A 13,716-nucleotide genomic window follows, 5' to 3' on the forward strand; every position below is an offset into this window, starting at 1 on the left:
CTCCTATGGCAGGGTCACCCTGCAGCTGCTGTAATGCTGTGCCCGCAGCAGCACCACAACAGGGCTAGGAACCCATCCCAGGGTGCATGGTGAGGATTATATCCAGCTCTTTTATCACTGTACTGTGGAAAGCCATTTTTACCCTTTTGAGGAGTTCAAGGACAGAGTGAATGTGACACCAGCAACTTACTAAGCAGAAATTTCCAAATATTTTGTTTGGGTTCTGCCATCACCAGTAGCAGCAGCAACAGCAACTTCTCCAGCCTACCCTCATACACCCTGTGGCAACATCCAGCTGTCTGGGAGCACCGCACTGAGGTGGCTTGTGCACCATGAGTGGTACATCTACCATAGTTTGGGAACCTTTGCGTTACAGGAAACCAGCCCAGGTTCGGTATCCTGTGACTCAGACACCCTTGGAAAAGAGTCCAAGTCCCTCACTGAACCGCTATGAGTCACCACTCCGGCCTCCAGCCTCAGGAAAGGCTGCTATGGAGACCATGGACAAACTTGCAATAATTATGGAAGCCTGGCTACAGATTCTAAAGGATGCTGTTGCAAATTATCATATTCCTCCTTGGCCACAACATGTGTTAAATTTGTGTTGCCCTTTATTGCAGATTTAATCCTTTTTATTTATAGCTTCTCAGCTCGAATAAAACAAATGCAGTGGGATGGAAAACTGAGTCACCCCAAAGCCTTGACCAATGCCCCCTGATCAAGAGTCAGTGGAATTGCCCTTGGGTTGTGTGCATAACACATGTGAGGCTCTGTGTTCACAGCACCTGGGCAAAGATATACTCCAGCACCAGCTTCTGTCTGGAGTTTGAAAGAGAAATCATTTGTGTCTCTTCTTGTCTCCCTATGCTGGAAGCTTCACAATCCTGCATCTGTACCAAAGGTTTGATCTTCCAGGTTGTAGAAAGTGCACTGCTTGAGTATACCAAATTCACTTTGAAATCTTGTACCTGCTGGCTGTGTGAAATGGCTTATTCTACCGCAAAATTTTGACTAAACTCTTATAGTGATGAAAATACATGAAAGCTGTAATTGGCCTTTTTACACTGCAGAAAGTAATTATGTACACTTGGTTCTGCTATTGAAAATAAAAAATGTTTAGGGGAGTGCAAAGTTTACTGATCATTTATGGATGCATTTGACTTTATGCAACAGCAAATGCATTTGCAGATAACTGCCCCTCTTCTGGTCTGATCTGAGGTAACTGGGAAAAGATCTGTTTTGCTTAGCATATGTTTTCTAAAGAAATATGGCCCCAGGATAGTAGAAATCCAGACAAACCATTTGGAAAATGGTCTTTCCTAAGCTTTTTATGAAATACTTCGCATTCTTGTAATGAGCTAACACTCCTACTACAAGTTTTAGAGATGAGAGCATTGGGAAGACTGAATTACTGAAGTCCAAAGAATCCAAAACATTATTGGAAGGTTATGCTAGACAAATTGAGGAAGGACGTTTTTCATATACATTATTGTATATCCTGTGTTTCAGTAGAACTAATTATACTGCAGATATTGGTAATTTACTTTTCTTGTCCAAAACATATAAGATGCTAAATCCCACTGCTTGCTTCAGCAGGACAGAAATGCAATATGACTCTGTATCGACTGCTTAATCACTGTGACCAGTAGAATCATAGAATCATAGAATATCCTGAGTTGAAAGGGACCCATAAGGATCATCAAGCCCAACTCCTGGCACCACACAGGTCTTCCCAAAAGTTTAGACAATGTGACAATGTGCACAGTCCAATCGCTTTTTAAATTCAGACAGGCTTGGTGCAGTGACTACAAACCCAGGGAACCAGTTCCAGTGTGCAACCACAATCTCGGTGAAGAACCTCTTCCTGATGTCCCGCCTAAACTTCCCCTGCCTCAGCTTAGCACCATTCCCGTGGTCCTATCACTGGTTTTTACAGAGAATAGGTCACCTGCCTCCCCACTCCCCCTTGCGAGGACGTTGTAGACTGCGATGAGGTCCCCCCTCAGCCTCCCCTTCTCCAGGCTGAACAGGCCCCGTGACCTCAGCCGCTCCTCACACGTCTTCCGCTCTAGGCCCTTCACCATCTTCGTCGCCCTCCTCTGGACACTTTCCAACAGTTTAATGTCCTTCTTGTACTGTGGTGCCCAGAACTGCACACAGTACTCTAAGTGAGGCCACACCAGTGCAGAGTAGAGCAGGACAATCACCTCCCTTGACCAACTAGCCATGCCATGCTTGGTGCAGCCCAGGATACGGTTGGCCCTCTTGGCTGCCCAGGATACGGTTGGCCCTCTTGGCTGCCAGGGCACACTGCTGGCTCATATTCAACTTGCAGTCGACCACAACCCCCTGATCGCTCTCTGCAGGGCTGCTGTCCAGCGTCTCATCACCCAGTCTTTATATGTAGCCAGGGTTGCCCTATTCCAGGTGCAGGATCCAGCACTTGCCTTTGTTAAAATTCATGTTGTTGGTGATTGCCCAGCTCTCCAATCTATCTAGGTCTCTCTTCAAGGCCTTTCCACCCTCAACAGAGTCCACAATTCCTCCAAGTTTGGTGTCGTTGGCAAATTTGCTCAAAACACCTTCTAGTCCTACCTCCAAATCATTTATAAAGACATTGAAGAGGACTGGACCTAAAATGGAGCCTTGAGGGACCCCACTAGTGACCGTCCACCAGCCAGATGTGGCCCAATTTACCACAAGTAGTTGTTCTTGAGGTAGTTTACAGAAATGGATGCCATCTTGGAGTTTACGTAATATAAATCAGGTTGTCCGTAGCTTTCTTTCCCTTGCTCCTTTATATACCACAAGGTCAGAACACATCATAACCAGAATAGTCTGGTTCAGAGTGGAGAGGTGGGTCGTGGTGTAACAACTGACACTCAAGATTTCAGTGGAAACTCAGCTAATGGATTGGGTGGTAAAATCTGTATATTAAGTCAACAAATCTGGCTGCAGATCTTGGGTTCCAGAGTACAGGATTTGGCCTGATATTCTGTTCATATGGAGAAGTGAAGAGTTTTAGCAGGGCTGGGCCAGTAGGCAAGTTCTCAGTTTGTATAAAGGGCAAGGAAAACGCATGTTGGAAGATCAAAAATCAACTTGAAGAAGAAGACATCAACTGTTAGATATCTGCACCAGCTGGTTCTGAGGCAAGTGTCTGTTCCAATGACTTGAAGTCTCTACAGCCTTGTCATCTGAGGGCTGAGGTAGCCATAACTCTGGAACAGTTGGTGACAGCCATACAGATTCAGTATCTGATGAAAGTTGCATTCAGCCTTCTTAGCTTCCTAATGTGTAGCTCCTTGTACACTGAAAATGTGGAGATTCTTGCATTGACCAGAATAACACCTTTGCAAAGCAATGATAATTTGCCAAAACAGGTGATCCACACCACAAGGAAACTTGTGAAAGCTGGACATTTTTGGTGTCAAAGACATGATGGTGAATCCAAAGCACTACAAGTGAAAAGACTTACATACAAGAAAAAGGCATATGAAGTTTAATATCAGAGTCCACAAAAATAACGAAGCAGTAGACATTTCAGCAATCTGCCCGGGGTTAGCCAAACAGGGCAAGGTACTTCAGCCTTATGTAAGAGCTTGTGAAAACTACTGGTTGTACGCTAAAGGAGAACAATGTCTCCTGAGGGCAAAGGGGCTCATATCTGTAGGAAAAAAAATTGCCAAAGCCACCCCATCATGAAGGGCTTACATGCTGAAATCCATTGCCACAGATCAACTATAGCTTTGACAAGGAGTGGCATCGTTGGATACTGTTGGCTTTCTGGCTTACCATATCCCGTGCTGCATCAAAAGAAATGTGGCCAGCAAGGTAAGGGAGGTGATTGTCCCCCTCTGCTCTGCTCTTGTGAGACCCTACCTGGAGCACTGTGTTCAGCTCTGGGGCCCTCAGCACAAGGACATGGAAGCATTAGAATGAGTCCAGAGGAGGGCCACGAGGATGATCAAGGAGCATCTCTCCTATGAAGACAGGCTGAGGGAGTTAGGGTTGTTCAGCCTGGAGAAGAGAAGGCTCTTCAGGGAAGAAACCTTATAATGGTTTTCCAGTACCTAAAGGGGGCCTACAGGAAAGCTGGGAAGGGACTCTTTGTCAGGGTTTGTGGTAACGGGACAAGGAATAATGGCTTTAAACTAAAGGAGGGTAGATTTAGATTAGATATAAGGAAGAAATTAATCACTCAGAGGGTGGTGAGGCCCTGGCACAGGTTGCCCAGAGAAGCTGTGGATGCCCCACCCGTGGAGGTGTTCAAGGCCAGGCTGGATGAGGCTTTGAGCAACCTGGTCTGGTGGGAGGTGTCCTTGCCCATGGCAGGGGGGTTGGAACTGAATGGTCTTTAAGGTCCCTTCCAACCCAAACTATTCTGTGATTTTATGATAATAGAATCAGAAAGAAAGCTTGCTTTGGTCCCAAGGGAAAAGCTCACCTGGAAGTTCACCTTGAATGGCCTGCTTACGGGCTTTCAACTCCATGGGGAACTGGACAAATTGTTTTCTGGACCAGATATTCTCTAGCAGCATGCTTGGGCTTCCCCAAAATCAGGCTGTGGGGCTCACCCTTGCACCTTGATAGACTGGTCCTAGGAGAAGGTTTTGGGGGTACCTGAGGCTCTTCCATCTCAATGCTTGAGTTAACAGTGCCGATTGCATGCTCTGGGAGAGGTCTCAGAAGTGTAGTGACAATGATACCCCTAAGAACAAGTCTAGTCAGCATCCACCCGCCTCATCCCATCCCCAAAACAAACAAACAAACAAACAAAAACAAAACAAAAACTTGAAACTCTGAGTTTTGTCACCCTTCAGCATCTTTTTAGGTGGCTGCCACAGCTCTTCCAAGCACCAGCATGCAGCTGGGTAGTTACTTGCACTTTGACACTGCTTCAGGTCTCCTGCCATGTAGACCCAACAAACCTGACCCCAGCTCTGACTCCCATGTCTGTTGATCTCTATCACTGTTTCACAGACCAGTCACACCTGTGGCATCCCAGTGCCTGGGATCCCTAAACTTAATGGCTGCCATAAAGAAGGCAATCTGTCTTCACACGCCCTGTAGCATGGGAAAGGTCAGGGCTTTTATACTGGGAATTCAGGAGCCGTTGCTGAGCTGTATGAGTAAATTTGTCACAGTTCAGTTTGTCTCAGCCTAAGGTCTTTGCAGATGGTGAGAATAGGATTGAGATGGCTGATGAGCAGGCACCATGTTGCCACAGGTCTTGAGTGAGTATTGGACTTCTAAGTGTTAGGAAGTCAGTCTTCTCTATATTTGAGTTAAACTACCTAGATGTCTAGAGCCTAAATCTGTGCTAGTCGTGGATTTGCACATTACATGTAGGCTAAGAAAATGGCCAGGCAGGTGAATAAGGCTTGGCCAATTGAAGTATGGCTTTATTTGGGGATGTTTGGAAGACCAAAGCAATGGTACCAGAATTAAAAAAAAAAAAAAAAAAAAAAAAAAAAAGCAAGTAAAAGCAGAGGGGAAATGGAAGCCTTTAGAGAAAGACTCAAAATTTAAATCAAGGAACCTACTCTTCCAGATGTAACTCTTGGCAAAGACTGAATAATTTGGTCTGTTAGAACTGTAATGATGTTGAGCACAAAGCTGGGCTGTCCCCAGGTCTTCCAAAGAAGGAGACTGGTACCAGAAAATTGAAGAATTTTTTTCTGACTCATGACTGACACAGTGGTGTCAGTCTCTATCAAAGTGGTGTCAGTCTATCTCAAAGCCTCTTGGGTCCTGTGCCAGGTTGGAGGCTTACTAAGCATTTCCAGCTGGATTGGTTAAGAGTTGGTGATAAAGGTCTGAAATTCTGTGAAGACCATTTGCTTGCCTAGGAAAGGTGATGTGAGGAAATGTATCTCTAAAAAGCCTCTTTTCTCATGCAGATGAGGTGCACCAGTGGTGTTAAGGAACAGAGCAATGAAAGCAAATCTCAGGTGATTCTCTGATTCTGAGTGACTACCAAAGAACAGCTGCTGCTATTTAATGGTATTATTCAAACATTATTGAAAGGGTCTCCATAAGTATTTTTAATGAAGGAATTGTATGAACCTAACACCCAGCATTTTCCACCACTGTTTTGAGTCTAAGTAATGTAGGTGTCCACAAACTGGACTCTGCTCCATGCTTCGGCCGAGGGGTCAGCTGTGGTAGAGATGATGGGAAGAACAACACACAGCAGCCCTCTTGGCCACTTGCATGTCCAAATCCATTTTGCAGAAAAGGGTCTCTACTAAGGAGCTGGATCAGAGAGTTTTTTACACTTGGTTTGGGTTAGACCCAGAGCATCAGACCTCAAATCCCCTTCATCAGACCCGACCTACACAAAACGGATGCGACTCATGGTCTAGGCATGTCGAAGAAGCCAGGAGGGACATGATTTTCCCTTTCAACAATTTAATGCAAGAGCTTTTTGTAACATAATTAGTTAACTGGAAAAAGAGGTGTAATTACGTAAGGTAATTCCATGGATGGCTGACAAATCCCAAATGACTATGTGTGGAGCTGTACCCGCCTAAGAAGGAGAAGCAAGTTCATCCCAACATGCGGACCTCAGATGGTTGATGAGTTTTTAAGAGACATGCAAGGTAAAAGCAAGACATTTAAAATATTTTTCTTTATTATTGCCTTCAATAAGTACACTTGTTTTCTCCTTCATACGATTTTCTGGACACTTCCCAGTGACAATTATTGTGATGTATTGAGGCATGTCATTGTGATCCAGGCCAAGTGCCACAGGGATGCTAAAGAAAGTCAGAGGATGCCCAGGGAGGGTCTGTGTGGGGCTCCTGTTACAGCCCAAAAGCAGGGGAGAGAGAAGATCAGTGAGACCTCAGCCTGTCACTGGCAGCTTCTTCCAGACAATATTAGCTGAGCACTTGTTTATTGCTTTAAATTTCCTGCATCCTTGCAGGCATTGACATGAAGAGTGCATAAACACATCTAAGTAACACATGGTGCTCACAGGTGTGTGCAGCTATTGCTCAAATACTTTATGGGGAAATGGGAAAGATTCCCTGTATTCCGTTCTTGTCTTGCACCACCCTCAAAGAAATAGCAGGATTTCAAAGGAGAGATGTAGAAATGAACACCTACCGCCGCCAAGAGCGCAAGGACTGGTTTATGTGCTTGCAGCCGGGGAGCAGCACGGCCAGCAGCCACGCGGGGGCGGTGTGAGGCCGGGAACAGGCCCCGTCCCGCTGCCGGCACCTTGCTCACAGCCCCCGAGCAGGTCCAGGGAGCACCCGCAGGAGGGTGTACGTGCTGCCTGGGAGCCTTGGTGTGGTACTGGGTCTGGTGGCCTGTTAGTGCCAGCTGGGCTAAGTATTAGACTGTACTGCCATGCTTCCTGCACCATCTATTAATAGCAGCCTATAGCAGCCTATAATGAAAAGCCTACAATGAAGTGCTTCAAATTTGCCTCATCAAAATTTGCCTCATCAAAAATAAAAAATAAAAAATAAAAAAATAAAAAAAGCACTCATTAAATTAAATGTCAGACTGACTTTTTCCTCTTTCCTGTTTTGTAGAAGCAGCCAGATAAAATGCAGTTGCCAGAGTGCAAGTCTGTGTTTTCTGACCAAAGGACAGGTTGTTTCTGTGCAATCCTGGGAGCCCACAGGTTTTCCTGGTGTGGCTGCACAGAGCACAAACACATCTGAAGGCTGTTTTAATAAATCTAATTATTTGGAGAGGTCTTTGACAGAACTTTTAACTGTTTGGAAAAAATACCTGTTGCACAAGGAGATTTTATCTGCCAGGATTACAGGTGCATTTTTATTTTTATTCTTTTTTTTTTTTTTTTTTTTTTTTTTTTTTTGGTGTGTGTGTGTAATTATATATATCTATGTCCAGTTGCTGGAAAATAGTCATATAGTTTCTAAATTGCTTGTGATAAGGTCAGTGGAGAATGCCATGCAAAGACAGAGAAAATATTGCATTCAAATTCTGCATATATGATGTCTACTAATTCTTGATACAGTCTATCGAGCTGTGGCTGGAATGAACAATGGAGGGAAAGAAACACTTAATTTCCATGTCATCTTAGAAAAAAGTTTTAGAGTCACACATGGTGGAAAATCCTCAGTTGGACGTGTCCTATAGAAGGGCAATTACAGCTACAGCACTGATGGGAATCCCATTGAGAGACAATCGTGGCAGTTCCCAAGATAAGGTGACCTGGCCTATTAAATCCTATCATATAGGATTTTAAAAGCTTCATCAGCTTATTGACCTTGGCCTTTTTGACCTCGGAACAAGCCTAGAATTAGCAAAATATTTCTAAATGAGAAAGGCCAAATGTGACTTTCTACGTATTTCCATTGTTCTGCATATTTCCTCTGCTGCATAAACAGTGTGGAAAATTCATTCAAAACAAATAGGCTTTTCCACTGAGATCAATGAACTCTAACACTGACCTTACTTAGGGTAGCAGAACTTGGGAATTTGTGAAGCTCTTGCTCTTTTCTCAGCAAGACTGTGTACTTTTATTCCCTGGCTTTACAGACTGTAGCCATTCTCAACTGCTTCATGTTTTTGTTTTTATTTTTATTTTTCCCTGCTGCTTTTCTTCAAAGATGCATTTCTCTTTTTGCTCTTGATTCACTGGCAAGAAAGTTAAAATTCTGCACAGTAAGAAGCTGAACCCCAGAGGGATGGTTGTCAGTTTACCTGATCTGTCTTCTGATGTTTTACCAGTCCTATCTTCATGCTGGGCTCTCCACCTGGGTCTGGAGCTGTGTGGCAGCAGAGAGTTGGCTGGGCCATACCTGTTATGGGATCATAGAAACGCCATGCAAGTGTGGTGAGACCAAAGCCTGAGAGTTAGGGCAAAGCAAGTTCCTCCAGAATATGTATGGTATTGTACCAAATCACAAACCCTGTGATGAGATGATTGCCCTTGGAAGCTATTAAATATCTTCTTTGGTTAAGAATACAATTGTTATATCTTTTTTTTTCAATTTTGTGATTTAAGAAATACAGCATAATTAACATTGTAGCACATCACAGTGCATTAAGATTGTATTTAATACCTTCATAGATGTTTTATTATCCAGAGGTTGAACAGTATTTTAGTTGTATTTTGAAGTCTAGTCCATCATGCTTATTTACCAGATACTCTGGCTTATCACTTGCCTAGCAGGTTGTTCTTTTAGCTATTTACAGATTGATTTCTTGTGTAATTTGTGTTACCCCAAGTGCTTATTGCCCAGTAAATGCCCTAGGTGCTGACCTGTGTCCTCCTGGGAGCCTGCTCAGGCACAGAGCCCTGTGAGATTCCCTTAAATTGTTTAGCCTCAGGACTTTGGGTCAGGTTGGTGTAAACCACTGCAAATGCAGCTATGTCAGTTACCTGGGCTGACATAAGTCCTGACAGCAGCTGAAACACTTGTTCTTAGCATTTAGCTTGGGAGCAGGGAAACATATTTTGTAGCTGCTAAAAGCTGTTAAATACCTGCTTATGCTAAGACTAATTTACAACAACAAACATTTTGGATTGTGAGTTTCTTTCAGGAGCCCAATTAATGGGGCTGAGTAATGAAGGGAGGCACCACTGGGCTGTGCTTACCCTGTGGTCCTGCTAGCAACCTGCTGGTCCAGCACACGAGGCTGTTCCTCACAGCACAAACACTGCCACTGTTAGGCTTGGATTTACTGCCCATTAAGCAAATGCATCTGGCACTGCCTCAGTAACGGGCAGAAGCTGAGGAATGCTGTCACAATATACAGGGAAAGGTTTCTGGGGGGTCTTTTCAGAATTGCTCCAGATTTGCTGCTCTGGTGGCATGGGCTCAGATGAGAACAGAGGAGAGCCAAAGCTGCCAGGGTTAGCAGTAGTGACTGCAAGCAATTGTCCTTCAGTGCAGGAGCAAGGCTCAATCATGCAGTGGAGATGGGGCCTTAGTCATGCTTCTAAACTGCATTCAGGCTCTAAATGTGTTGAAGGCTTTAGTACAGTTTGGGAACAGGTTCTCTGAAGAAATTTCTGGTATTTCCTGGTTCCAGTCAGGCTGAAAAACACTGTGAGAATGTGGTGGTTTTTGGTATGTCCATTTAAGGGCATGAATCAAAGGAACTGCAGGGAAGAAAGAAGTGGAAAATGAGAGGAAAAATAAGTTAACTGAGCTACTTCCTCTCTCAGATTCTTCTTGGGTTTTGGGCAAAGCCTTACACTGGTATTTCATCCCAACTTCTCCTTGCTAACTACTTCCATATGCAGGCATAGTATAACATCAGTTAAAGCCACATTTAAGCAGTGTTTTTGGTGGTAGGATGCAAAGTCAGAATGGTTGAATTATTATATGTTTAGGTAAGAATATTACTGTGCCTTCTTACATTTAATGTCCTTTTCAGTGTAATGTTAAGAGTACTTTCTTCAAGTGCAATATCTGAAAAAGATGTGCTGCGTTACAAAATACAAATGATCTAGTTAGAGTGTGCTATTTCTAGTGATGTGTCCAAAAGTCAGTTTTCTCAGCTGAGCCCCCATCTTTGTGAGACAAACAACTGGACACTGCTCAAAGACTTATTTGTTCCTGTGTGGTTATGGATCATTAAAAGTTGCTCATTCTTGAAGAGTTTGTTAACGAGTGTCTTTTGGATGTTTCTTAGCTCTAAGGAATCTGACAAATTTCCATCTGGAGAGTAGAGCCTATTTCATATGAAAGGGCTATAATCTGTGTCTGTTGTTCACATCTGTCTTGTGTTAGAAAGCTAAGCTGCAAATCCATGCAAATGTGTTATGGGACAAAATTCTGCAATACGATGGCTTAGAGTTATTTCACAAATTATTTGATACTTTGGTCTCCAGCCACCTTCTGTTCAATGATTAATCGAGTATCATTTATTAAATGAGTATTGACTTCACAATGGTGCTTTACCTACTGTATTATTAGTATCCTTGGAGATCCATTTTAAGGAGCCAGCCATCTGAATGTATATACCTTCATATGTGAATAAGGTCTTTTAAAAGTGCAGTAGCAAACCCACATCATAGAATTTTCTGAGAATGCAAATTCAAACACCTAAAAGCAAACTCCCAAAACAAGGTATTTTGGAAGGAATGTGAACTAATGTTTTCTCCCATGGAAGTGGCTTGGGATTTCTGAAGTCAAGTTTTTATTCTTGCATCCATATATCTTGGGCACAAAGAATGAAATGAGGAAACATCTTTATGGCTGAAAGGTCCACATTGTAACCATCACTTAAGATACCATAAATTCCACACAAGAGTTCCTTTTTTCCCAGGATACCTTTGAAAGAAAGTCTCACAAACAGTGTGATGCATACATCTCTAGATCTTACAACAAATGATTTAAACTTCTTTACCTTCAGAGGTAAAAACCTCATGCCTGTGAAAAGGTGTAAAATTCATGCTTCTTCAAGAAGAGTACCTATGTCCTTGGAAAAGAAGAGGACTGCAAATTAGTATGTTGCAGTGGTAGCTGAAATTTATGATCCTTGATAGGCTCAGTGGGAGTAACAACTTGCCAAGCACATTTGCATATGCAGCATACTTCCTTATTTTACTTCATGGCAGTAGGAGCAACCACCTTTAAAATATTCTAATAGGAAGCCTCTTCCATACTCCTCCTCCGGCCTATGAAGCAGCGTGATAGTTTGTCAGATGGTGGTCCAAGTGGCTCTATGGTTGCATTACCAACCAGAGGCCGTTGTCATGGGCTGCTCTGGAGGAACCCCTGTGTGGGTGCCTTCAGTTACAGGCTGCGCTCCCTGAAGCAGGGTGCTGCTGCCTCTCTCCAGCCCTGCAGCCTCGTATGCCAGGCATAGCTGGTGGATGGTGCCACAGGAGGACACAGCGCTGTGCAGCTGGGGGTCTGAGATACAGCCCCCACCTGAGGAGACTGGGAACAAGATACAGGTGTGTCTCATGAGCTAGTAAGGAGACCCACGAAGATGATGTGATAAGGAATGGCTATTCATTATAATGCTCAATATCAATTTTGACCATTGTAAAAGAACATAGTGTGGGGCTTTAATCAATAGGCTTGAGCAGCACCATAAATACCTCATCTCTAAAGGTGTTACTCACAACCTGACAGAAACATTGTGCTCCTTTTTGATCTTCCGATCCTGAGAGCTTTTGTAGTGATGGTTACGAATGAAGCCCGTGTGTGTCCTCTCCTTGCTGGAACTAGAAATGACAGTTCTGGTATTACTTGGGGGTGGAGACACGGTAGCAGTTGGACAACCAGTCCTTGTGGTTGTATGAACCTTTGAAGTGTTTCCAGGGTGAACTGAATGGCTGCATCATATTCATAACCTGTAAAAAAAAAAAAAAAAGAGAGAGAGAGAGAGAAAAAATGCTGGAGCATCTCAGTGAGCGTAAGAGCCAGAGGCTACCCAAAAATATTTCATATGGGACACAGAAAGCCACTTCCTCATGCCAAGAGAATTCCTTGTACTTTTAAGAGGAAGGGGAAATGCTTCTATGGCCTTAAGCACAGTCGGTGAGGCCACTGGAAAGGCTCCCATCGACTTCCTATTAGTTTAGGGCCCTGCTGTCCATCATTAGTCAAAGCTGGTGTTATACTGATTTGCTGCTAATGCTAGCTGAAATCAATGGGCCTGGAAGTTTCTCAAGAAGGATGGACATTTTTGTAAGCTAACACTCTTTCACCACCAGGAAATTCCAGATTGAACTTGTTTGCCTGAAAAGGATTCTTGTTGGAGGGTATGTGTTTTTTCTGAAAACAAGAACTAATGCTTCTGGTGCAAAGGTTAATTTTAAATTCAAAGAATTCCCTAGTTTTAATAAAGGGGCAAAGAAACTCTGTTATTAATGTAGGACATAGTACAGGACTTAGTACAGTTTCCCTTTTAACTGTAGGTGCTGAGGAAAGTGAGTCTCACTGTCCTTAAGCTGCTTGCTCCTGTCTGAGAAGGATGCTTGGACCATCACCAAAATGTGTAGCTCTTACAATGTTTCTCACCTATGGGCCTGCATGAGCTTGAATCAATGGATATTTTACAAACTGAACCATCAGGTAAACTGATTTGCTCCCCAGTCAATAGGTATATAATCCAGGTATTTGGCATCTGAGTTCTGTGCTCTGTCTACCATAACACACTAAGGTCATAATTTACGTAGAACCATGTGTAAGTTGGAATTACTCCGCATGGAGAATGAATCAGAAGATCTTAGGAGGTCCCTTCTGACCTGTATTATTCTATGATTTTTATAGTAGAGCTCATTAGCTCTTTACTGAGAATTTTACCAGATTTCAGACTTCTGGATTTAAAATGAGTCAGAAACCACTTCAATGCAGATGCTTTAAAAAACGATTTCCTTTCCTTAGCTGAAAAACAAGTTTTAACCAGTGAAATACATGAAATTAAGCACATTGCACGGATTACTATAACAGGGGTTGAACACTACAGGGATCAACTAGCTTGTTTTAAAGGCACCACGTGATGCCCAAGGAACCTGTTGTACTTTCCAACGCAATACTAGGCTTGGCAGAGCAAGCCTGGCCCTGCCCTCCATTCAAAATGTTGAAGAGTAACATTTGATTCATTATTAACAGAACAAGTAACCACAAATCATTTAGCTTATTCCCCAGTGTATGTGTTTCTGGACAAATACAACATACAGCACTTGAGTTTTACTTAGAGCAAAGCAAAGCCCCTTAAAAAATATAAAAGGTCATAATGAAGATTAAATGAAATGCCAAGCCA

Source organism: Aythya ferina (genome assembly GCF_964211825.1).
Source record: "Aythya ferina genome assembly, chromosome: 3".
In the NCBI taxonomy this organism is placed as follows: domain Eukaryota; kingdom Metazoa; phylum Chordata; class Aves; order Anseriformes; family Anatidae; genus Aythya; species Aythya ferina.